Genomic DNA, 21196 nt, shown 5'->3' with positions numbered 1-21196 from the left:
CTTCAAGTGCCTCGCTTCCAGAAGGACTGCGGCATGCGGCACTGCTAGAAAAAATCTTAGAGGCCTCCCTAAAACACTGCTTGGGCAAACACTCAGAAGGGGTGAGAGCAGGGCACATTCTAGTAGCAACATATTGTGTGTCAAGTACAAGGACAAGAGAGATGTCCTTGTATTGACAACAATACATGGCCACACCAGTACCCATGTACCTGTACGAGGTACCAGTACAGAGACCCCCAAACCAGATTGCATCCTGGACTACAATAGGTACATGGGAGGGGTGGACTTGTCAGATCAAGTCCTGAAGCCCTACAGCGCTACGCGGAAATCGAGGGTGTGGTATAAGAAGCTGGCCGTGCACATCATACAGATGGCATTGTACAATGCGTACGTGCTACGTCGATGTGCAGGCCAGAGGGGAACTTTCCTGGAATTTCAAGAGGTGGTTATAAAGAACCTAATTTTTGGCGACCAGGAAGGAGGGGCACCCAGTACTTCTGGAAGCGAGGCCACACGCATCGTACCAGGGCAACACTTTCCAGGAGAAGTTCCCCAAACTGGCAAGAAGGGAAAAAGTCAAAAGAGGTGCAAAGTGTGCTATAAGAGGGGGATAAGGAAGGACACAACATACCAATGCGACACGTGTCCCGAAAAACCAGGGCTCTGTATGAAAGATTGTTTTAAAATTTACCATACATCCCTTGATTTTTAATTTACCCTGATGCACTCCGCACAGCTTATCCCCCTCATCTTTCCCTTTTGAGCCCTGCCATGTGCCCAAGCAGCAAATAACAGCCACATGTAGGGTATTGCCGTACCCGGGAGAACCCACATTACAATTTATGGGGTGTATGTCTCCGGTGGCACATGCTGGGCACAATATATCGGACACTGAAATGGCATATATGTATAGGAAATTGCAAATCTCACTTTGCACCATCTACTGCGCATTACCTTTTACACAATAACTGTTGGGTCAAAATGCTCACTACACTCTAGATGAATGTCTTAAGGGGTGTAGTTTTTAAAATGGGTTCACTTCTCGGGGGTTTCAACTGTACTGGTACCTCAGGGGTTCTGCCTACATGACTTAGCACCAGAAAAGCTCCAGTAGGCTAAATGGTGGTCCTTCCCTTCTGAGCCCTGTCGTGTGCCCAGGCAGCTAATAACAGCCACATGTAGGGTATTGCCGTACCCGGGAGAACCCACATTACAATTTATGGGGTGTATGTCTCCAGTGGCACATGCTGGGCACAATATATCAGACACTGAAATGGCATATATGCATAGGAAATTGCAAATCTCACTTTGCACCATCTACTGCGCATTACCTTTTACACAATAACTGTTGGGTCAAAATGCTCACTACACTCTAGATGAATGTCTTAAGGGGTGTAGTTTTTAAAATGGGTTCACTTCTCGGGGGTTTCAACTGTACTGGTACCTCAGGGGTTCTGCCTACATGACTTAGCACCAGAAAAGCTCCAGTAGGCTAAATGGTGGTCCTTCCCTTCTGAGCCCTGTCGTGTGCCCAGGCAGCTAATAACAGCCACATGTAGGGTATTGCCGTACCCGGGAGAACCCACATTACAATTTATGGGGTGTATGTCTCCAGTGGCACATGCTGGGCACAATATATCAGACACTGAAATGGCATATATGCATAGGAAATTGCAAATCTCACTTTGCACCATCTGCTGCGCATTACCTTTTACACAATAACTGTGGGGTCAAAATGCTCACTACACCACTAGATGAATGTCTTAAGGGGTGTAGTTTTTAAAATGGGGTCACTTCTCGGGGGTTTCAACTGTACTGGTACCTCAGGGGTTCTGCCTACATGACTTAGCACCAGAAAAGCTCCAGTAGGCTAAATGGTGGTCCTTCCCTTCTGAGCCCTGTCGTGTGCCCAGGCAGCTAATAACAGCCACATGTAGGGTATTGCCGTACCCGGGAGAACCCACATTACAATTTATGGGGTGTATGTCTCCAGTGGCACATGCTGGGCACAATATATCAGACACTGAAATGGCATATATGCATAGGAAATTGCAAATCTCACTTTGCACCATCTGCTGCGCATTACCTTTTACACAATAACTGTGGGGTCAAAATGCTCACTACACCACTAGATGAATGTCTTAAGGGGTGTAGTTTTTAAAATGGGGTCACTTCTTGGGGGTTTCAACTGTACTGGTACCTCAGGGGTTCTGCCTACATGACTTAGCACCAGAAAAGCTCCAGTAGGCTAAATGGTGGTCCTTCCCTTCTGAGCCCTGTCGTGTGCCCAGGCAGCTAATAACAGCCACATGTAGGGTATTGCCGTACCCGGGAGAACCCACATTACAATTTATGGGGTGTATGTCTCCAGTGGCACATGCTGGGCACAATATATCAGACACTGAAATGGCATATATGCATAGGAAATTGCAAATCTCACTTTGCACCATCTGCTGCGCATTACCTTTTACACAATAACTGTGGGGTCAAAATGCTCACTACACCACTAGATGAATGTCTTAAGGGGTGTAGTTTTTAAAATGGGGTCACTTCTTGGGGGTTTCAACTGTACTGGTACCTCAGGGGTTCTGCCTACATGACTTAGCACCAGAAAAGCTCCAGTAGGCTAAATGGTGGTCCTTCCCTTCTGAGCCCTGTCGTGTGCCCAGGCAGCTAATAACAGCCACATGTAGGGTATTGCCGTACCCGGGAGAACCCACATTACAATTTATGGGGTGTATGTCTCCAGTGGCACATGCTGGGCACAATATATCAGACACTGAAATGGCATATATGCATAGGAAATTGCAAATCTCACTTTGCACCATCTGCTGCGCATTACCTTTTACACAATAACTGTGGGGTCAAAATGCTCACTACACCACTAGATGAATGTCTTAAGGGGTGTAGTTTTTAAAATGGGGTCACTTCTCGGGGGTTTCAACTGTACTGGTACCTCAGGGGTTCTGCCTACATGACTTAGCACCAGAAAAGCTCCAGTAGGCTAAATGGTGGTCCTTCCCTTCTGAGCCCTGTCGTGTGCCCAGTCAGCTAATAACAGCCACATGTAGGGTATTGCCGTACCCGGGAGAACCCACATTACAATTTATGGGGTGTATGTCTCCAGTGGCACATGCTGGGCACAATATATCAGACACTGAAATGGCATATATGCATAGGAAATTGCAAATCTCACTTTGCACCATCTGCTGCGCATTACCTTTTACACAATAACTGTGGGGTCAAAATGCTCACTACACCACTAGATGAATGTCTTAAGGGGTGTAGTTTTTAAAATGGGGTCACTTCTCGGGGGTTTTAACTGTACTGGTACCTCAGGGGCTTCTGCCTACATGACTTAGCACAAGAAAAGCTCCAGTAGGCCAAATGGTGGTCCTTTCCTTCTGAGTCCTGCCATGGGCCCAAACATCAGTTTATCACCACAAATGGGGTATTGCCGCACTCAGGACAAATTGGGCAACAAAATGGGGTGTTTTATTCCTTGTGAAAATAAGAAATTTTGAACAAAAATTACATCTTAATGGAAAAAAATATCATTTTTTTAATTCACAGCCCAATTCAAATAGGTGCTGTGAAAAAACGGTGTGGTCAAAATGATAACAACAACCATAAATGAATTCCTTGAGGGGTCTAGTTTCCAAAATGGGGTCACTTCTGGTGGGTTTCCATTGCTTTCATACCTCTGGGGCTCTGCAAATGCGACATGGAACCCGAAAACCAATCCAGCAAAATCTGGACTCCAACAAACACATAGCGCTCCTTTCCTTCTGAGTCCTCCCATGGGCCCAAACGGCAGTTTATCACCACAAATGGGGTATTGCCGCACTAAGGACAAATTGGGCAACAAAATGGGGTGTTTTATTCCTTGTGAAAATAAGAAATTTTGAACAAAAATTACATCTTAATGGAAAAAATATCATTTTTTTAATTTCACAGCCCAATTCAAATAGGTGCTGTGAAAAAACGGTGTGGTCAAAATGATAACAACAACCATAAATGAATTCCTTGAGGGGTCTAGTTTCCAAAATGGGGTCACTTCTGGTGGGTTTCCATTGCTTTCATACCTCAACACCTCTTCAAACCTGGCATGCTGCCTAAAATATATTCTAATAAAAAAGAGGCCTCAAAATGCACTAGGTGCTCCTTTGTTTCTGAGGCTTGTGTTTTATTCCACGAGCGCACTAGAGCCACATGTGGGACATTTCTAAAAACTGCAGAATCTGGACAATACATATTTAGTAGTATTTCTCTGGTAAAATCTTCTGTGTTACAGAAAAAAATGGAATAATATTGAAATTCAGCAAGAAAAATGAAATTTGCAAATTTCACCTCCACATTGCTTTAATTCCTGTGAAATGCCTGAAGGGTTAAAAAACTTTCTAAATGCTGTTTTGAATACTTTGAGGGGTCTAGTTTTTAAAATGGGGTGTTTTATGGGGGTTTCTAATACATAGGCCCCTCAAAGCCACTTCAGAACTCAAGAGGTACCTTAAAAAAAAGGCTTTTGAAATTTTCTTAAAAATATGAGAAATTGCTGTTTATGTTCTAAGCCTTGTAACGTCCAAGAAAAATAAAAGAATGTTAAAAAAACGATGCCAATCTAAAGTAGACATATGGGAAATGTGAACTAGTAACTATTTTGGGTGGTATAACCGTCTGTTTTACAAGCAGATGCATTTAAATTCTGAAAAATGCAATTTTTTCAAAATTTTCTCTAAATTTTGCAATTTTTCACCAATAAACACTGAATATATCGACCAAATTTTACCACGAACATGAAGCCCAAAGTGTCACGAGAAAACAATCTCAGAATCGCTTGGATAGGTTTAAGCATTCCGACGTTATTACCACATAAAGTGAAATATGTCAGATTTGAAAAATGGGCTCTGAGCCTTAAGGCCCAAACTAGGCTGCGTCCTTAAGGGGTTAAGGCCTCGCTAGTACCAGTGTGGGAGACTGTCTGGGAATCTGTGGTGCGGTTGAATTTTTATTATGTCGTTTAGATTTTGTTTCACAATCGATTAAAAAGGACTATGGATTAAAGCATTTAATGTCAATGGCCATTCTAAGCTGAATGCCCCTGCTCTCGTCAGATCGCAGAAGTTACACAGCCTAAGGCCTCGCTAGTACCAGTGTGGGAGACTGTCTGGGAATCCGTGGTGCGGTTGACTTTTTATTATGTTGTTTCGATTTTGTTTCACAATCGATTAAAAAGGACTATGGATTAAAGCATTTGATGTCAATTGCCATTCTAAGCTGAATGTCCCTGCTCTCGTCAGATCGCAGAAGTTACACAGCTTAAGGCCTCACTAGTACCAGTGTGGGAGACTGTCTGGGAATCCGTGGTGCGGTTGACTTTTTATTATGTCGTTTAGATTTTGTTTCACAATCGATTAAAAAGGACTATGGATTAAAGCATTTAATGGCAATGGCCATTCTAAGCTGAATGTGCCTGCTCTCGTCAGATCGCAGAAGTTACACAGCTTAAGGCCTCGCTAGTACCAGTGTGGGAGACTGTCTGGGAATCCATGGTGCGGTTGACTTTTTATTATGTCGTTTAGATTTTGTTTCACAATAGATTAAATAGGACTATGGATTAAAGCATTTAACGTCAATGGCCATTCTAAGCTGAATGTGCCTGCTCTCGTCAGATCGCAGAAGTTACACAGTTTAAGGCCTCGCTAGTACCAGTGTGGGAGACTGTCTGGGAATCCGTGGTGTGGTTGAATTTTTATTATGTCGTTTAGATTTTGTTTCACAATCGATTAAAAAGGACTATGGATTAAAGCACTTAATGTCAATGGCCATTCTAAGCTGAATGTCCCTGCTCTCGTCAGATCGCAGAAGTTACACAGCCTAAGGCCTCGCTAGTACCAGTGTGGGAGACTGTCTGGGAATCCGTGGTGCGGTTGACTATTTATCATGTCGTTTAGATTTTGTTTCACAATCGATTAAAAAGGACTATGGATTAAAGCATTTAGTGTCAATGGCCATTCTAAGCTGAATGTCCCTGCTCTCGTCAGATCGCAGAAGTTACACAGCTTAAGGCCTCGCTAGTACCAGTGTGGGAGACTGTCTGGGAATCCGTGATGCGGTTGACTTTTTATTATGTCGTTTAGATTTTGTTTCACAATAGATTAAATAGGACTATGGATTAAAGCATTTAATGTCAATGGCCATTCTAAGCTGAATGTGCCTGCTCTCGTCAGATCGCAGAAGTTACACAGCTTAAGGCCTCGCTAATACCAGTGTGGGAGACTGTCTGGGAATCCGTGGTGCGGTTTACTATTTATGTCGTTTAGATTTTGTTTCACAATCGATTAAAAAGGACTATGGATTAAAGCATTTAATGTCAATGGCCATTCTAAGCTGAATGTGCCTGCTCTCGTTAGGTCGCAGAAGTTACACAGCTTAACGCCTCGCTAGTACCAGTGTGGGAGACTGTCTGGGAATCCGTGGTGCGGTTGACTTTTTATTATGTTGTTTAGATTTTGTTTCACAATAGATTAAATAGGACTATAGATTAAGGCTTTTAATGTCAATGGCCATTCTAAGCTGAGTGTGCCTGCTCTCGTCAGATCGCAGAAGATACACAGCTTAAGGCCTCGCTAGTACCAGTGTGGGAGACTGTCTGTGAATCCGTGGTGCGGTTGACTTCTTATTATGTCGTTTAGATTTTGTTTCACAATCGATTAAAAAGGACTATGGATTAAAGCATTTAATGTCAATGGCCATTCTAAGCTGAATGTGCCTGCTCTCGTTAGATCGCAGAAATTACATAGCTTAACGCCTCGCTAGTACCAGTGTGGGAGACTGTCTGGGAATCCGTGGTGCGGTTGACTTCTTATTATGTCGTTTAGATTTTGTTTCACAATAGATTAAATAGGACTATGGATTAAAGCATTTACCGTCAATGGCCATTCTAAGCTGAATGTGCCTGCTCTCGTCAGATCGCAGAAGTTACACAGCTTAAGGCCTCGCTAGTACCAGTGTGGGAGACTGTCTGGGAATCCGTGGTGCGGTTGAATTTTTATTATGTCGTTTAGATTTTGTTTCACAATCGATTAAAAAGGACTATGGATTAAAGCATTTAATGTCAATGGCCATTCTAAGCTGAATGCCCCTGCTCTCGTCAGATCGCAGAAGTTACACAGCCTAAGGCCTCGCTAGTACCAGTGTGGGAGACTGTCTGGGAATCCGTGGCGCGGTTGACTTTTTATCATGTCGTTTAGATTTTGTTTCACAATCGATTAAAAGGACTATGGATTAAAGCATTTAGTGTCAATGGCCATTCTAAGCTGAATGTCCCTGCTTTCGTCAGATCGCAGAAGTTACACAGCTTAAGGCCTCGCTAGTACCAGTGTGGGAGACTGTCTGGGAATCCGTGGTGCGGTTGACTTTTTATTATGTCGTTTAGATTTTGTTTCACAATAGATTAAATAGGACTATGGATTAAAGCATTTAACGGCAATGGCCATTCTAAGCTGAATGTGCCTGCTCTCGTCAGAACGCAGAAGTTACACAGCTTAAGGCCTCGCTCGTACCAGTGTGGGAGACTGTCTGGGAATCCGTGGTGCGGTTGAATTTTTATTATGTCGTTTAGATTTTGTTTCACAATCGATTAAAAAGGACTATGGATTAAAGCATTTAATGTCAATGGCCATTCTAAGCTGAATGTGCCTGCTCTCGTCAGATCGCAGAAGTTACACAACTTAAGGCCTCGCTAGTACGAGTGTGGGAGACTGTCTGGGAATCCGTGGTGCGGTTGACTTCTTATTATGTTGTTTAGATTTTGTTTCACAATAGATTAAATAGGACTATGGATTAAGGCTTTTAATGTCAATGGCCATTCTAAGCTGAATGTGCCTGCTCTCGTCAGATCGCAGAAGTTACACAGCTTAAGGCCTCGCTAGTACCAGTGTGGGAGACTGTCTGGGAATCCGTGGTGCGGTTGACTTTTTATTATGTCGTTTAGATTTTGTTTCACAATCGATTAAAAAGGACTATGGATTAAAGCATTTAATGTCAATGGCCATTCTAAGCTGAATGTCCCTGCTCTCGTCAGATCGCAGAAGTTACACAGCTTAAGGCCTCGCTAGTACCAGTCTGGGAGACTGTCTGGGAATCCGTGGTGTGGTTGACTTTTTATTATGTCGTTTAGATTTTGTTTCACAATCGATTAAAAAGGACTATGGATTAAAGCATTTAATGTCAATGGCCATTCTAAGCTGAATGTGCCTGCTCTCGTCAGATCGCAGAAGTTACACAGCTTAAGGCCTCGCTAGTACCACTGTGGGAGACTGTCTGGGAATCCGTGGTGTGGTTGACTTTTTATTATGTCGTTTAGATTTTGTTTCACAATCGATTAAAAAGGACTATGGATTAAAGCATTTAATGTCAATGGCCATTCTAAGCTGAATGTGCCTGCTCTCGTCAGATCGCAGAAGTTACACAGCTTAAGGCCTCGCTAGTACCAGTGTGGGAGACTGTCTGGGAATCCGTGGTGCGGTTGAATTTTTATTATGTCGTTTAGATTTTGTTTCACAATCGATTAAAAAGGACTATGGATTAAAGCATTTATTGTCAATGGCCATTCTAAGCTGAATGTCCCTGCTCTCGTCAGATCGCAGAAGTTACACAGCTTAAGGCATCGCTAGTACCAGTGTGGGAGACTGTCTGGGAATCCGTGGTGCGGTTGACTTTTTATTATGTTGTTTAGATTTTGTTTCACAATAGATTAAATAGGACTATGGATTAAGGCTTTTAATGTCAATGGCCATTCTAAGCTGAGTGTGCCTGCTCTCGTCAGATCGCAGAAGTTACACAGCTTAAGGCCTCGCTAGTACCAGTGTGGGAGACTGTCTGGGAATCCGTGGTGCGGTTGACTTCTTATTATGTCGTTTAGATTTTGTTTCACAATCGATTAAAAAGGACTATGGATTAAAGCATTTAACCCCTTAAGGACGCAGCCTAGTTTGGGCCTTAAGGCTCAGAGCCCATTTTTCAAATCTGACATATTTCACTTTATGTGGTAATAACGTCGGAATGCTTAAACCTATCCAAGCGATTCTGAGATTGTTTTCTCGTGACACTTTGGGCTTCATGTTCGTGGTAAAATTTGGTCGATATATTCAGTCTTTATTTGTGAAAAATTGCAAAATTTAGAGAAAATTTACAAAAAATAGCATTTTTCAGAATTTAAATGCATCTGCTTGAAAAACAGACGGTTATACCACCCAAAATAGTTACTAGTTCACATTTCCCATATGTCTACTTTAGATTGGCATCGTTTTTTGAACATTATTTTATTTTTCTTGGACGTTACAAGGTTTAGAACATAAACAGCAATTTCTCATATTCTTAAGAAAATTTCAAAAGCCTTTTTTTGAAGGTGCCAGTTCAGTTCTGAAGTGGATTTGAGGGGCCTATGTATTAGAAACCCCCATAAAACACCCCATTTTAAAAACTAGACCCCTCAAAGTATTCAAAACAGCATATAGAAAGTTTTTTAACCCTTCAGGCATTTCACAGGAATTAAAGCAAAGTGGAAATGAAATTTGCAAATTTCATTTTTTCTGCTGAATTTCAATTTTATTCAATTTTTTTTTAGTAACAGAGAAGGTTTTACCAGAGAAACACTACTAAATATGTATTGTCCAGATTCTGCAGTTTTTAGAAATGTCCCACATGTGGCCCTATTGCGCTCGTGGACTAAAACACAAGCCCTAGAAGCAAAGAAGCACCTAGTGCATTTTGAGGCCTCTTTTTTATTAGAATATATTTTAGGCAGCATGCCAGGTTTGAAGAGGCGTTGAGGTATCAAAACAATGGAAACCCACCAGAAGTGACCCCATTTTGGAAATTACACCCCTCAAGGAATTCATTTATGGTTTTTGTTATCATTTTGACCGCACAGTTTTTTCACAGCACCTATTTGAATTGGGCTGTGAAATGAAAAAAATGATATTTTTTCCAATATGATGTCATTTTTGATCAAAATTTCTTATTTTCACAAGGAACAACATACCCCATTTTGTTGCCCAATTTGTCCTTAGTGCGGCAATCCCCCATTTGTGGTGATAAACTGCCGTTTGGGCCCATGGGAGGGCTCAGAAGGAAAGGAGCGCTATGTGTTTGTTGGAGTCCAGATTTTGCTGGATTGGTTTTCGGGTGCCATGTCGCATTTGCAGAGCCCCAGAGGTATCAAAGCAATGGAAACCCACCAGAAGTGACCCCATTTTGGAAACTACACCCCTCAAGGAATTCATTTATGGTTTTTGTTATCATTTTGACCGCACAGTTTTTTCACAGCACCTATTTGAATTGGGCTGTGAAATGAAAAAAATGATATTTTTTCCAATAGGATGTCATTTTTGATCAAAATTTCTTATTTTCACAAGGAACAACATACCCCATTTTGTTGCCCAATTTGTCCTTAGTGCGGCAATACCCCATTTGTGGTGATAAACTGCCCTTTGGGCCCATGGGAGGGCTCAGAAGGAAAGGACCACCATTTGGCCTACTGGAGCTTTTCTGGTGCTAAGTCATGTGTGCAGAAGCCCCTGAGGTACCAGTACAGTTGAAACCCCCGAGAAGTGACCCCATTTTAAAAACTACACCTCTTAAGACATTCATCTAGAGGTGTAGTGAGCATTTTGACCCCACAGGTACTGTGTAAAAGATAATGCGCAGCAGATGGTGCAGTGTGAGATTTGCAATTTTATATATGTATATGCCATTTCAGTGTCCAATATAGTGTGCCCAGCATGCGCCACCGGAGATATACACCCCTTAAATTGTAATGTGGGTTCTCCTGGGTACGACAATACCCTACATGTGGCTGCTATCAGCTGCCTGGGCATACGGCAGGGCTCAGAAGGGAAAGATGAGGGGGGTAAGCTGTGCGGAGTGCATCAGGGTAAATTAAAAATCAAGGGATGTATGATACATTTTAAAACAATCTTTTATACAGAGCCCTGGTTTTTCGGGACACGTGTCACATTGGTATATTGTGTTCTTCCTTATCCCCCTCTTATAGCAGACTCTGCACCTCTTTTGACTCTTTCCCTTTCCACCGGTTTGGGGACCTTCTCCTGGAAAGTGTTGCCCTGGTACGATGCGTGTGGCCTCGCTTCCAGAAGTACTGGGTGCCCCCCCTTCCTGGTCCCTAAAGATTAGATCTTGAAATTCCAGGAAAGTTCCCCTCTGGCCTGCACATCGACGTAGCACATACGCATTGTACAAAGCCATCTGTATGATGTGCCCGGCCAGCTTCTTATACCACACCGCATGGCGCTGTAGGGCTTCAGGACTTGATTTGACAAGTCCATCCCTCCCATGTACCTATTGTAGTCCAGGATGCAGTCTGGTTTGGGGGTGGCCTTTCCTTCATATATCCTAAACCTGTAGGTATACCCTGATGCACTCTCGCAGCTTATACATCTTCACGCCATACCTTGCCCTCTTACCCGGCAGGTACTCGCGGAATTGAACCCTCCCTTTAAAATGTACCAGGGACTCATCAATAGAAAAACACTTCTCGGGGGTGTATGCTTGGGAAAACCGGGCACTGGAACGGTCTAATAGGGGTCTCCGTTTATACAAACGGTCAAAACTGGGGTCATCTCGGAGTGGGCACGGCTCATTATCAGTATAATGTAAGAAGCGAAGTATTGCCTCATTTATTTATTTTTTTAGGTTCCAGTTCATTTCTGAAGTTGCTTTGAGGGGCCCATATATTAGAAACCCCTATCAAACACCCCATTTTAGAAACTAGACCCCTCAAAGTATTCACAACAGCATTTAGAAAGTTTATGAACCCTTTAGGTGTTTCACAGAAATTTAGAGCAAAGTAGAGGTGAAATTTACTCTTTTTATACAATTTTTTTTATAACACAAAAGGATTTATCAGAGAAACGCAACTCAATACTTATTGCCCAGATTCTGCAGTTTAGAGAAATATCCCACATGTTGCCCTCGGGCGGTAATGGACTGAAGCACCGGCCTCCGAAGCAAAGGAGCACCTAGCGGATTTTGAGCCCTCTTTTTTATTAGGCACCATGTCCGGTTTGAAGAGGTCTTGTGGTGCCAAAACATTGGAAACCCCCCAAAAGTGACCCCAATTTGGAAACTAGACCCCTTGAGGAATCCATTGTAGTTTTCTTGGGGTGCATGCGGCTTTTTGATCAGTTTTTATTCCATTTTTAGGTGGCGTGGTGACTAATAAACAGCAATTCTACTATTGTTTTTGTATACTTTTTTTTTTACAGCGTTCACCGTGCGCTATAAATGATATATTAACTTTATTCTGCGGGGCGATACGATCACGGCGATACCAGATGTTTATAGTTTTTTTTTATGTCTTATGGCGTTTGCACAATAAAATACGTTTTGTAAACAATCATTCACTTTTTGTGTTACCTTATTCTAAGAGCCATAACGTTTTTATTTTTCAATCAATAAAGCCGTGCGAGGACTTATTTTTTGCGTAACGAACTGTATTTTCCATCAGTACCATTTTTAGGTACATGCGACTTTTTGATCTCTTTTTATTCCATTTTTTGGGAGGTGAAGTGACCAAACAATTGTGATTGTGGTACGGTTTATTAATATTTTTTTTTACGGCGTTCACCGTGCGGGATAAATAACAAAATAATTTTGTAGTTCAGGCCGTTACGGACGCGGCGATACCAATTATGTATATTTTATTTGTTTGTTTATATATTTTTATTAATAATAAAGGCCTGATAAGGGAAAAAGTGGGACTTTTACTTTTATTACTTTTAAAACTTTTATTTTCTTATTTTTACACATCTTTTTTTAACTTTTTTTTTACTTTATTACTTTGTCCCACTAGGGGACATGAGGGCAGGAGGCCCTGATCGCTATTCTAATACACTGCACTACATGCGTAGTGCAGTGTATTAGAACTGTCAGCTACTCACTGACAGCAAGCATAGTGGGTCCTGACGTTGTCAGGACCCACTAGGCTTCCGTCTATGGCATAGCCGGACGCCATTGTTTGGTGTCCGGTTGCCATAGTCACCATCGCCGGCCGCTATCGCGTAGCAGGCCGGCGATGGCAGCTTAACCCCTAAAAAGCCGCGATCTCTATAGAACGCGGCTTTTAAGGGGTTAATCAGCGGGGACACAGCGATCGGTCCCCGCTGTAGGAGCTGTGACAGCTGCTGAACAAGACAGCAGCGTCACAGCTCCTGTATGTGTCGGGAGGACGGCCGAAACGGCCGTTACTCCCGAGACGTACTATTACGGCATGGAGCGCGAACGATACAGCTGCCATGACGTAATAGTACGTCAAGGAGCGGGAAGGGGTTAATGTCAATGGCCATTCTAAGCTGAATGTGCCTGCTCTCGTCAGATCGCAGAAGTTACACAGCTTAAGGCCTCGCTAGTACCAGTGTGGGAGACTGTCTGGGAATCCGTGGTGCGGTTGACTTTTTATTATGTCGTTTAGATTTTGTTTCACAATAGATTAAATAGGACTATGGATTAAAGCGTTTAAAGTAAATGGCCATTCTAAGCTGAATGTGCCTGCTCTCGTCAGAACGCAGAAATTACACAGCTTAACGCCTCGCTAGTACCAGTGTGGGAGACTGTCTGGGAATCCGTGGTGCGGTTGACTTTTTATTATGTCATTTAGATTTTGTTTCACAATAGATTAAATAGGACTATGGATTAAAGCATTTAACGTCAATGGCCATTCTAAGCTGAATGTGCCTGCTCTCGTCAGATCGCAGAAGTTACACAGCTTAAGGCCTCGCTAGTACCAGTGTGGGAGACTGTCTGGGAATCCGTGGTGCGGTTGCATTTTTATTATGTCGTTTAGATTTTGTTTCACAATCGATTAAAAAGGACTATGGATTAAAGCATTTAATGTCAATGGCCATTCTAAGGTGAATGTCCCTGCTCTCGTCAGATCGCAGAAGTTACACAACTTAAGGCCTCGCTAGTACGAGTGTGGGAGACTGTCTGGGAATCCGTGGTGCGGCTGCCTTTTTATTATGTTGTTTAGATTTTGTTTCACAATAGATTAAATAGGACTATGGATTAAGGCTTATAATGTAAATGGCCATTCTAAGCTGAATGTGCCTGCTCTTGTCAGATCGCAGAAGTTACACAGCTTAAGGCCTCGCTAGTACCAGTGTGGGAGACTGTCTGGGAATCCGTGGTGCGGTTGACTTTTTATTATGTCGTTTAGATTTTGTTTCACAATCGATTAAAAAGGACTATGGATTAAAGCATTTAATGTCAATGGCCATTCTAAGCTGAATGTGCCTGCTCTCGTTAGATCGCAGAAGTTACACAGCTTAACGCCTCGCTAGTACCAGTGTGGGAGACTGTCTGGGAATCCGTGGTGCGGTTGACTTTTTATTATGTCGTTTAGATTTTGTTTCACAATAGATTAAATAGGACTATGGATTAAAGCATTTAACGTCAATGGCCATTCTAAGCTGAATGTGCCTGAGCTCGTCAAATCACAGAAGTTACACAGCTTAAGGCCTCGCTAGTACCAGTGTGGGAGACTGTCTGGGAATCCGTGGTGCGGCTGAATTTTTATTATGTCGTTTAGATTTTGTTTCACAATAGATTAAATAGGACTATGGATTAAAGCATTTAACGTCAATGGCCATTCTAAGCTGAATCTGCCTGCGCTCGTCAGATCGCAGAAGTTACACAGCTTAAGGCCTCGCTAGTACCAGTGTGGGAGACTGGCTGGGAATCCGTGGTGCGGTTGACTTTTTATTATGTCGTTTAGATTTTGTTTCACAATCGATTAAAAAGGACTATGGATTAAAGCATTTAATGTCAATGGCCATTCTAAGCTGAATGTCCCTGCTCTCGTCAGATCGCAGAAGTTACACAGCTTAAGGCCTCGCTAGTACCAGTGTGGGAGACTGTCTGGGAATCCGTGGTGCGGTTGCCTTTTTATTATGTCGTTTAGATTTTGTTTCACAATAGATTAAATAGGACTATGGATTAAAGCATTTAACGTCAATGGCCATTCTAAGCTGAATGTGCCTGCGCTCGTCAGATCGCAGAAGTTACACAGCTTAAGGCCTCGCTAGTACCAGTGTGGGAGACTGTCTGGGAATCCGTGGTGCGGTTGACTTTTTATTATGTCGTTTAGATTTTGTTTCACAATAGATTAAATAGGACTATGGATTAAAGCATTTAACGTCAATGGCCATTCTAAGCTGAATGTGCCTGCTCTCGTCAGATTGCAGAAGTTACACAGCTTAAGGCCTCGCTAGTACCAGTGTGGGAGACTGTCTGGGAATCCGTGGTGCGGTTGACTTTTTATTATGTCGTTTAGATTTTGTTTCACAATCGATTAAAAAGGACTATGGATTAAAGTTTTTAATGTCAATGGCCATTCTAAGCTGAATGTGCCTGCTCTCGTTAGATTGCAGAAGTTACACAGCTTAAGGCCTCGCTAGTAACAGAGTGGGAGACTGTTTGGGAATCCGTGGTGCGGTTGAATTTTTATTATGTCGTTTATATTTTGTTTCACAATAGATTAAATAGGACTATGGATTAAAGCATTTAATGTCAATGGCCATTCTAAGCTGAATGTGCCTTCTCTCGTCAGATCGCAGAAGTTACACAGCTTAAGGCCTCGCTAGTACCAGTGTGGGAGAATATCTGGGAACCCGTGGTGCGGTTGAATTTTTATTATGTCGTTTAGATTTTGTTTCATAATAGATTAAATAGGACTATGGATTAAAGCATTTAACGTCAATGGCCATTCTAAGCTGAATGTGCCTCCTCTCGTCAGATCGCAGAAGTTACACAGCTTAAGGCCTCGCTAGTACCAGTGTGGGAGACTGTCTGGGAATCCGTGGTGTGGTTGACTTTTTATTATGTTGTTTAGATTTTGTTTCACAGTAGATTAAATAGGACTATGGATTAAGGCTGTAATGTTAATGGCCATTCTAAGCTGAATGTCCCTGCTCTCGTCAGATCGCAGAAGTTACACAGCTTAATGCCTCGCTAGTACCAGTGTGGGAGACTGTCTGGGAATACGTGGTGCGGTTGAATTTTTATTATGTCGTTTAGATTTTGTTTCACAATCGATTAAAAAGGACTATGGATTAAAGCATTTAATGTCAATGGCCATTCTAAGCTGAATGTCACTGCTCTCGTCAGATCGCAGAAGTTACACAGCTTAAGGCCTCGATTGTACGAGTGTGGGAGACTGTCTGGGAATCCGTGGTGCGGTTGACTTTTTATTATGTTGTTTAGATTTTGTTTCACAATAGATTAAATAGGACTATGGATTAAGGCTTTTAATGTCAATGGCCATTCTAAGCTAAATGTTCCTGCTCTCGTCAGATCGCAGAAGTTACACAGCTTAAGACCTCGCTAGTACCAGTGTGGGAGACTGTCTGGGAATACGTGGTGCGGTTGAATTTTTATTATGTCGTTTAGATTTTGTTTCACAATCGATTAAAAAGGACTATGGATTAAAGCATTTAATGTCAATGGCCATTCTAAGCTGAATGTGCCTGCTCTCGTTAGATCGCAGAAGTTACACAGCTTAAGGCCTCGCTAGTATGAGTGTGGGAGACTGTCTGGGAATCCGTGGTGCGGTTGCCTTTTTATTATGTCGTTTAGATTTTGTTTCACAATAGATTAAATAGGACTATGGATTAAAGCATTTAACGTCAATGGCCATTCTAAGCTGAATGTCCCTGCTCTCGTCAGATCGCAGAAGTTACACAGCTTAAGGCCTTGCTAGTACGAGTGTGGGAGACTGTCTGGGAATCCGTGGTGCGGTTGACTTTTTATTATGTTGTTTAGATTTTGTTTCACAATAGATTAAATAGGACTATGGATTAAGGCTTTTAATGTCAATGGCCATTCTAAGCTGAGTGTGCCTGCTCTCGTTAGATCGCAGAAGTTACACAGCTTAAGGCCTCGCTAGTACCAGTGTGGGAGACTGTCTGGGAATCCGTGGTGCGTTGAATTTTTATTATGTCGTTTAGATTTTGTTTCACAATCGATTAAAAAGGACTATGGATTAAAGCATTTAATGTCAATGGCCATTCTAAGCTGAATGCCCCTGCTCTCGTCAGATCGCAGAAGTTACACAGCCTAAGGCCTCGCTAGTACCAGTGTGGGAGACTGTCTGGGAATCCGTGGTGCGGTTGACTTTTTATTATGTTGTTTCGATTTTGTTTCACAATCGATTAAAAAGGACTATGGATTAAAGCATTTAACGTCAATGGCCATTCTAAGCTGAATGTGCCTGCTCTCGTCAGAACGCAGAAGTTACACAGCTTAAGGCCTCGCTAGTACCAGTGTGGGAGACTGTCTGGGAATCTGTGGTGCGCTTGCCTTTTTATTATGTCGTTTAGATTTTGTTTCACAATCGATTAAAAAGGACTATGGATTAAAGCATTTAATGTCAATGGCCATTCTAAGCTGAATGTGCCTGCTCTCGTCAGATCGCAGAAGTTACACAGCTTAAGGCCTCGCTAGTACCAGTGTGGGAGACTGTTTGGGAATCCGTGGTGCGGTTGACTTTTTATTATGTCGTTTAGATTTTGTTTCACAATAGATTAAATAGGACTATGGATTAAAGCATTTAACGTCAATGGCCATTCTAAGCTGAATGTGCCTGCTCTCGTCAGAACGCAGAAATTACACAGCTTAAGGCCTCGCTAGTACCAGTGTGGGAGACTGTCTGGGAATCCGTGGTGCGGTTGACTTTTTATTATGTCGTTTAGATTTTGTTTCACAATCGATTAAAAAGGACTATGGATTAAAGCATTTAATGTCAATGGCCATTCTAAGCTGAATGTGCCTGCTCTCGTCAGATCACAGAAGTTACACAGCTTAAGGCCTCGCTAGTACCAGTGTGGGAGACTGTCTGGGAATCCGTGGTGCGGCTGACTTTTTATTATGTCGTTTAGATTTTGTTTCACAATAGATTAAATAGGACTATGGATTAAAGCACTTAACGTCAATGGCCATTCTAAGCTGAATGTGCCTACTCTCGTCAGATCGCAGAAGTTACACAGCTTAAGGCCTCGCTAGTACAAGTGTGGGAGACTGTCTGGGAATCCGTGGTGTGGTTGACTTTTTATTATGTTATTTAGATTTTGTTTCACAGTAGATTAAATAGGACTATGGATTAAGGCTTTAATGTCAATGGCCATTCTAAGCTGAATGTCCCTGCTCTCGTCAGATCGCAGAAGTTACACAGCTTAAGGCCTCGCTAGTACCAGTGTGGGAGACTGTCTGGGAATTCGTGGTGCGGTTGACTTTTTATTATGTCGTTTAGATTTTGTTTCACAATCGATTAAAAAGGACTATGGATTAAAGCATTTAATGTCAATGGCCATTCTAAGCTGAATGTGCCTGCTCTCGTTAGATCGCAGAAGTTACACAGCTTAACGCCTCGCTAGTACCAGTGTGGGAGACTGTCTGGGAATCCGTGGTGCGGTGGCCTTTTTATTATGTCGTTTAGATTTTGTTTCACAATAGATTAAATAGGACTATGGATTAAAGCATTTAACGTCAATGGCCATTCTAAGCTGAATGTGCCTGCTCTCGTCAGATTGCAGAAGTTACACAGCTTAAGGCCTCGCTAGTACCAGTGTGGGAGACTGTCTGGGAATCCGTGGTGCGGTTGACTTTTTATTATGTCGTTTAGATTTTGTTTCACAATAGATTAAATAGGACTATGGATTAAAACATTTAACGTCAATGGCAATTCTAAGCTGAATGTGCCTGCTCTCGTCAGAACGCAGAAGTTACACAGCTTAATGCCTCGCTAGTACCAGTGTGGGAGACTGTCTGGGAATACGTGGTGCAGTTGAATTTTATTATGTCGTTTAGATTTTGTTTCACAATCGATTAAAAAGGACTATGGATTAAAGCATTTAATGTCAATGGCCATTCTAAGCTGAATGTCCCTGCTCTCGTCAGATCGCAGAAGTTACACAGCTTAAGGCCTCGCTTGTACGAGTGTGGGAGACTGTCTGGGAATCCGTGGTGCGGTTGACTTTTTATTATGTTGTTTAGATTTTGTTTCACAATAGATTAAATAGGACTATGGATTAAGGCTTTTAATGTCAATGGCCATTCTAAGCTGAATGTGCCGGCTCTCGTCAGATCGCAGAAGTTACACAGCTTAAGGCCTTGCTAGTACCAGTGTGGGAGACTGTCTGGGAATCCGTGGTGCGGTTTACTTTTTATTATGTCGTTTAGATTTTGTTTCACAATCGATTAAAAAGGACTATGGATTAAAGCATTTAACGTCAATGGCCATTCTAAGCTGAATGTGCCTGCTCTCGTCAGAACGCAGAAGTTACACAGCTTAAGGCCTCGCTAGTACCAGTGTGGGAGACTGTCTGGGAATCCGTGGTGCACTTGACTTTTTATTATGTTGTTTAGATTTTGTTTCACAATAGATTAAATAGGACTATGGATTAAAGCATTTAAAGTCAATGGTCGTTCTAAACTGAATGTGCCTGCTCTTGTCAAAACGCAGAAATTACACAGCTTAAGGCCTCGCTAGTACCAGTGTGGGAGACTGTCTGGGAATCCGTGGTGCAGTTGACTTTTTATTATGTCGTTTAGATTTTGTTTCACAATCGATTAAAAATGACTATGGATTAAAGCATTTAATGTCAATGGCCATTCTAAGCTGAATGTGCCTGCTCTCGTCAGATCGCAGAAGTTACACAGCTTAAGCCCTCGCTAGTACCAGTGTGGGAGACTGTCTGGGAATTCGTGGTGCGGTTGACTTTTTATTATGTCGTTTAGATTTTGTTTCACAATCGATTAAAAAGGACTATGGATTAAAGCATTTAATGTCAATGGCCATTCTAAGCTGAATGCCCCTGCTCTCGTCAGATCGCAGAAGTTACACAGCCTAAGGCCTCGCTAGTACCAGTGTGGGAGACTGTCTGGGAATCCGTGGAGCGGTTGACTTTTTATTATGTTGTTTCGATTTTGTTTCACAATCGATTAAAAAGGACTATGGATTAAAGCATTTAATGTCAATGGCCATTCTAAGCTGAATGTCCCTGCTCTCGTCAGATCGCAGAAGTTACACAGCTTAAGGCCTCACTAGTACCAGTGTGGGAGACTGTCTGGGAATCCGTGGTGCGGTTGAATTTTTATTATGTCGTTTAGATTTTGTTTCACAATCGATTAAAAAGGACTATGGATTAAGGCTTTTAATGTCAATGGCCATTCTAAGCTGAATGTGCCTGCTCTCGTCAGATCGCAGAAGTTACAGAGCTTAAGGCCTCGCTAGTACCAGTGTGGGAGACTGTCTGGGAATCCGTGGTGCAGTTGACTTTTTATTATGTCGTTTAGATTTTGTTTCACAATCGATTAAAAAGGACTATGGATTAAAGAATTTGATGTCAATGGCCATTCTAAGCTGAATGTCCCTGCTCTCGTCAGATCGCAGAAGTTACACAGCTTAAGGCCTCGCTAGTACGAGTGTGGGAGACTGTCTGGGAATCCGTGGTGCGGTTGACTTTTTATTATGTTGTTTAGATTTTGTTTCACAATAGATTAAATAGGACTATGGATTAAGGCTTTTAAAGTCAATGGCCATTCTAAGCTGAGTGTGCCTGCTCTCGTCAAATCGCAGAAGTTACATAGCTTAACGCCTCGCTAGTACTAGTGTGGGAGACTGTCTGGGAATCCGTGGTGCGGTTGACTTTTTATTATGTCGTTTAGATTTTGTTTCACAATCGATTAAAAAGGACTATGGATTAAAGCATTTAATTTCAATGGCCATTCTAAGCTGAATGCCCCTTCTCTCGTCAGATCGCAGAAGTTACACAGCCTAAGGCCTCGCTAGTTCCAGTGTGGGAGACTGTCTGGGAATCCGTGGTGTGGTTGACTTTTTATTATGTTGTTTCGATTTTGTTTCACAATAGATTAAATAGGACTATGGATTAAGGCTTTTAATGTCAATGGCCATTCTAAGCTAAATGTGCCTGCTCTCGTCAGATCGCAGAAGTTACACAGCTTAAGGCCTCGCTAGTACCAGTGTGGGAGACTGGCTGGGAATCCGTGGTGCGGTTGACTTTTTATTATGTCGTTTAGATTTTGTTTCACAATCGATTAAAAAGGACTATGGATTAAAGCATTTAATGTCAATGGCCATTCTAAGCTGAATGTGCCT

At 42.3% G+C, this 21196-nt stretch overlaps 55 pseudogenes; all 55 read left to right on the top strand.

The window, feature by feature from the left end:
* Window positions 1-5073: 5073 nt before the first annotated feature.
* Window positions 5074-5192, top strand: LOC142668881 (5S ribosomal RNA; annotated as a pseudogene).
* A 67-nt stretch (window positions 5193-5259) lies between these two features.
* Window positions 5260-5378, top strand: LOC142668713 (5S ribosomal RNA; annotated as a pseudogene).
* Window positions 5379-5445: 67 nt separating this feature from the next.
* LOC142668199 (5S ribosomal RNA) lies at window positions 5446-5564 on the top strand (annotated as a pseudogene).
* A 67-nt stretch (window positions 5565-5631) lies between these two features.
* Window positions 5632-5750, top strand: LOC142668214 (5S ribosomal RNA; annotated as a pseudogene).
* A 67-nt stretch (window positions 5751-5817) lies between these two features.
* Window positions 5818-5936, top strand: LOC142667839 (5S ribosomal RNA; annotated as a pseudogene).
* Window positions 5937-6003: 67 nt separating this feature from the next.
* LOC142668030 (5S ribosomal RNA) lies at window positions 6004-6122 on the top strand (annotated as a pseudogene).
* Window positions 6123-6189: 67 nt separating this feature from the next.
* Window positions 6190-6308, top strand: LOC142668127 (5S ribosomal RNA; annotated as a pseudogene).
* A 64-nt stretch (window positions 6309-6372) lies between these two features.
* LOC142668450 (5S ribosomal RNA) lies at window positions 6373-6491 on the top strand (annotated as a pseudogene).
* Window positions 6492-6558: 67 nt separating this feature from the next.
* LOC142668331 (5S ribosomal RNA) lies at window positions 6559-6677 on the top strand (annotated as a pseudogene).
* Window positions 6678-6744: 67 nt separating this feature from the next.
* LOC142668427 (5S ribosomal RNA) lies at window positions 6745-6863 on the top strand (annotated as a pseudogene).
* A 67-nt stretch (window positions 6864-6930) lies between these two features.
* Window positions 6931-7049, top strand: LOC142668973 (5S ribosomal RNA; annotated as a pseudogene).
* A 67-nt stretch (window positions 7050-7116) lies between these two features.
* On the top strand, window positions 7117-7235 carry LOC142667854 (5S ribosomal RNA; annotated as a pseudogene).
* Window positions 7236-7301: 66 nt separating this feature from the next.
* On the top strand, window positions 7302-7420 carry LOC142667730 (5S ribosomal RNA; annotated as a pseudogene).
* A 67-nt stretch (window positions 7421-7487) lies between these two features.
* Window positions 7488-7606, top strand: LOC142668332 (5S ribosomal RNA; annotated as a pseudogene).
* A 67-nt stretch (window positions 7607-7673) lies between these two features.
* Window positions 7674-7792, top strand: LOC142668072 (5S ribosomal RNA; annotated as a pseudogene).
* Window positions 7793-7859: 67 nt separating this feature from the next.
* On the top strand, window positions 7860-7978 carry LOC142668081 (5S ribosomal RNA; annotated as a pseudogene).
* Window positions 7979-8045: 67 nt separating this feature from the next.
* On the top strand, window positions 8046-8164 carry LOC142667802 (5S ribosomal RNA; annotated as a pseudogene).
* A 67-nt stretch (window positions 8165-8231) lies between these two features.
* LOC142668944 (5S ribosomal RNA) lies at window positions 8232-8350 on the top strand (annotated as a pseudogene).
* A 67-nt stretch (window positions 8351-8417) lies between these two features.
* On the top strand, window positions 8418-8536 carry LOC142668972 (5S ribosomal RNA; annotated as a pseudogene).
* A 67-nt stretch (window positions 8537-8603) lies between these two features.
* On the top strand, window positions 8604-8722 carry LOC142667996 (5S ribosomal RNA; annotated as a pseudogene).
* A 67-nt stretch (window positions 8723-8789) lies between these two features.
* Window positions 8790-8908, top strand: LOC142668836 (5S ribosomal RNA; annotated as a pseudogene).
* A 4450-nt stretch (window positions 8909-13358) lies between these two features.
* On the top strand, window positions 13359-13477 carry LOC142668068 (5S ribosomal RNA; annotated as a pseudogene).
* A 67-nt stretch (window positions 13478-13544) lies between these two features.
* LOC142668263 (5S ribosomal RNA) lies at window positions 13545-13663 on the top strand (annotated as a pseudogene).
* Window positions 13664-13730: 67 nt separating this feature from the next.
* LOC142668009 (5S ribosomal RNA) lies at window positions 13731-13849 on the top strand (annotated as a pseudogene).
* Window positions 13850-14102: 253 nt separating this feature from the next.
* Window positions 14103-14221, top strand: LOC142668202 (5S ribosomal RNA; annotated as a pseudogene).
* A 67-nt stretch (window positions 14222-14288) lies between these two features.
* On the top strand, window positions 14289-14407 carry LOC142668155 (5S ribosomal RNA; annotated as a pseudogene).
* A 253-nt stretch (window positions 14408-14660) lies between these two features.
* LOC142668273 (5S ribosomal RNA) lies at window positions 14661-14779 on the top strand (annotated as a pseudogene).
* Window positions 14780-14846: 67 nt separating this feature from the next.
* Window positions 14847-14965, top strand: LOC142669007 (5S ribosomal RNA; annotated as a pseudogene).
* A 67-nt stretch (window positions 14966-15032) lies between these two features.
* Window positions 15033-15151, top strand: LOC142667790 (5S ribosomal RNA; annotated as a pseudogene).
* A 67-nt stretch (window positions 15152-15218) lies between these two features.
* On the top strand, window positions 15219-15337 carry LOC142668964 (5S ribosomal RNA; annotated as a pseudogene).
* A 439-nt stretch (window positions 15338-15776) lies between these two features.
* LOC142668405 (5S ribosomal RNA) lies at window positions 15777-15895 on the top strand (annotated as a pseudogene).
* A 66-nt stretch (window positions 15896-15961) lies between these two features.
* Window positions 15962-16080, top strand: LOC142668549 (5S ribosomal RNA; annotated as a pseudogene).
* A 67-nt stretch (window positions 16081-16147) lies between these two features.
* Window positions 16148-16266, top strand: LOC142668486 (5S ribosomal RNA; annotated as a pseudogene).
* A 67-nt stretch (window positions 16267-16333) lies between these two features.
* On the top strand, window positions 16334-16452 carry LOC142668337 (5S ribosomal RNA; annotated as a pseudogene).
* Window positions 16453-16519: 67 nt separating this feature from the next.
* LOC142668441 (5S ribosomal RNA) lies at window positions 16520-16638 on the top strand (annotated as a pseudogene).
* Window positions 16639-16705: 67 nt separating this feature from the next.
* LOC142668032 (5S ribosomal RNA) lies at window positions 16706-16824 on the top strand (annotated as a pseudogene).
* A 67-nt stretch (window positions 16825-16891) lies between these two features.
* LOC142668520 (5S ribosomal RNA) lies at window positions 16892-17009 on the top strand (annotated as a pseudogene).
* Window positions 17010-17076: 67 nt separating this feature from the next.
* Window positions 17077-17195, top strand: LOC142668880 (5S ribosomal RNA; annotated as a pseudogene).
* A 67-nt stretch (window positions 17196-17262) lies between these two features.
* LOC142668115 (5S ribosomal RNA) lies at window positions 17263-17381 on the top strand (annotated as a pseudogene).
* A 67-nt stretch (window positions 17382-17448) lies between these two features.
* LOC142668687 (5S ribosomal RNA) lies at window positions 17449-17567 on the top strand (annotated as a pseudogene).
* Window positions 17568-17634: 67 nt separating this feature from the next.
* On the top strand, window positions 17635-17753 carry LOC142668742 (5S ribosomal RNA; annotated as a pseudogene).
* Window positions 17754-17820: 67 nt separating this feature from the next.
* Window positions 17821-17939, top strand: LOC142668229 (5S ribosomal RNA; annotated as a pseudogene).
* Window positions 17940-18006: 67 nt separating this feature from the next.
* LOC142668490 (5S ribosomal RNA) lies at window positions 18007-18125 on the top strand (annotated as a pseudogene).
* A 66-nt stretch (window positions 18126-18191) lies between these two features.
* On the top strand, window positions 18192-18310 carry LOC142668685 (5S ribosomal RNA; annotated as a pseudogene).
* Window positions 18311-18563: 253 nt separating this feature from the next.
* LOC142668963 (5S ribosomal RNA) lies at window positions 18564-18682 on the top strand (annotated as a pseudogene).
* Window positions 18683-18749: 67 nt separating this feature from the next.
* LOC142668414 (5S ribosomal RNA) lies at window positions 18750-18868 on the top strand (annotated as a pseudogene).
* Window positions 18869-18934: 66 nt separating this feature from the next.
* Window positions 18935-19053, top strand: LOC142668074 (5S ribosomal RNA; annotated as a pseudogene).
* A 67-nt stretch (window positions 19054-19120) lies between these two features.
* Window positions 19121-19239, top strand: LOC142668377 (5S ribosomal RNA; annotated as a pseudogene).
* Window positions 19240-19306: 67 nt separating this feature from the next.
* Window positions 19307-19425, top strand: LOC142668918 (5S ribosomal RNA; annotated as a pseudogene).
* A 253-nt stretch (window positions 19426-19678) lies between these two features.
* LOC142667739 (5S ribosomal RNA) lies at window positions 19679-19797 on the top strand (annotated as a pseudogene).
* A 67-nt stretch (window positions 19798-19864) lies between these two features.
* LOC142667972 (5S ribosomal RNA) lies at window positions 19865-19983 on the top strand (annotated as a pseudogene).
* A 67-nt stretch (window positions 19984-20050) lies between these two features.
* Window positions 20051-20169, top strand: LOC142667966 (5S ribosomal RNA; annotated as a pseudogene).
* A 67-nt stretch (window positions 20170-20236) lies between these two features.
* LOC142667905 (5S ribosomal RNA) lies at window positions 20237-20355 on the top strand (annotated as a pseudogene).
* A 67-nt stretch (window positions 20356-20422) lies between these two features.
* Window positions 20423-20541, top strand: LOC142667778 (5S ribosomal RNA; annotated as a pseudogene).
* A 439-nt stretch (window positions 20542-20980) lies between these two features.
* LOC142667886 (5S ribosomal RNA) lies at window positions 20981-21099 on the top strand (annotated as a pseudogene).
* Window positions 21100-21196: the final 97 nt, after the last annotated feature.

The sequence above is a fragment of the Rhinoderma darwinii genome (genome assembly GCF_050947455.1).
Source record: "Rhinoderma darwinii isolate aRhiDar2 chromosome 1 unlocalized genomic scaffold, aRhiDar2.hap1 SUPER_1_unloc_11, whole genome shotgun sequence".
Taxonomy (NCBI): Eukaryota; Metazoa; Chordata; class Amphibia; order Anura; family Rhinodermatidae; genus Rhinoderma; species Rhinoderma darwinii.
The sequence above is the reverse complement of the archived record's forward strand: the minus strand, read 5'-3'. Positions and strand labels throughout refer to the sequence as shown.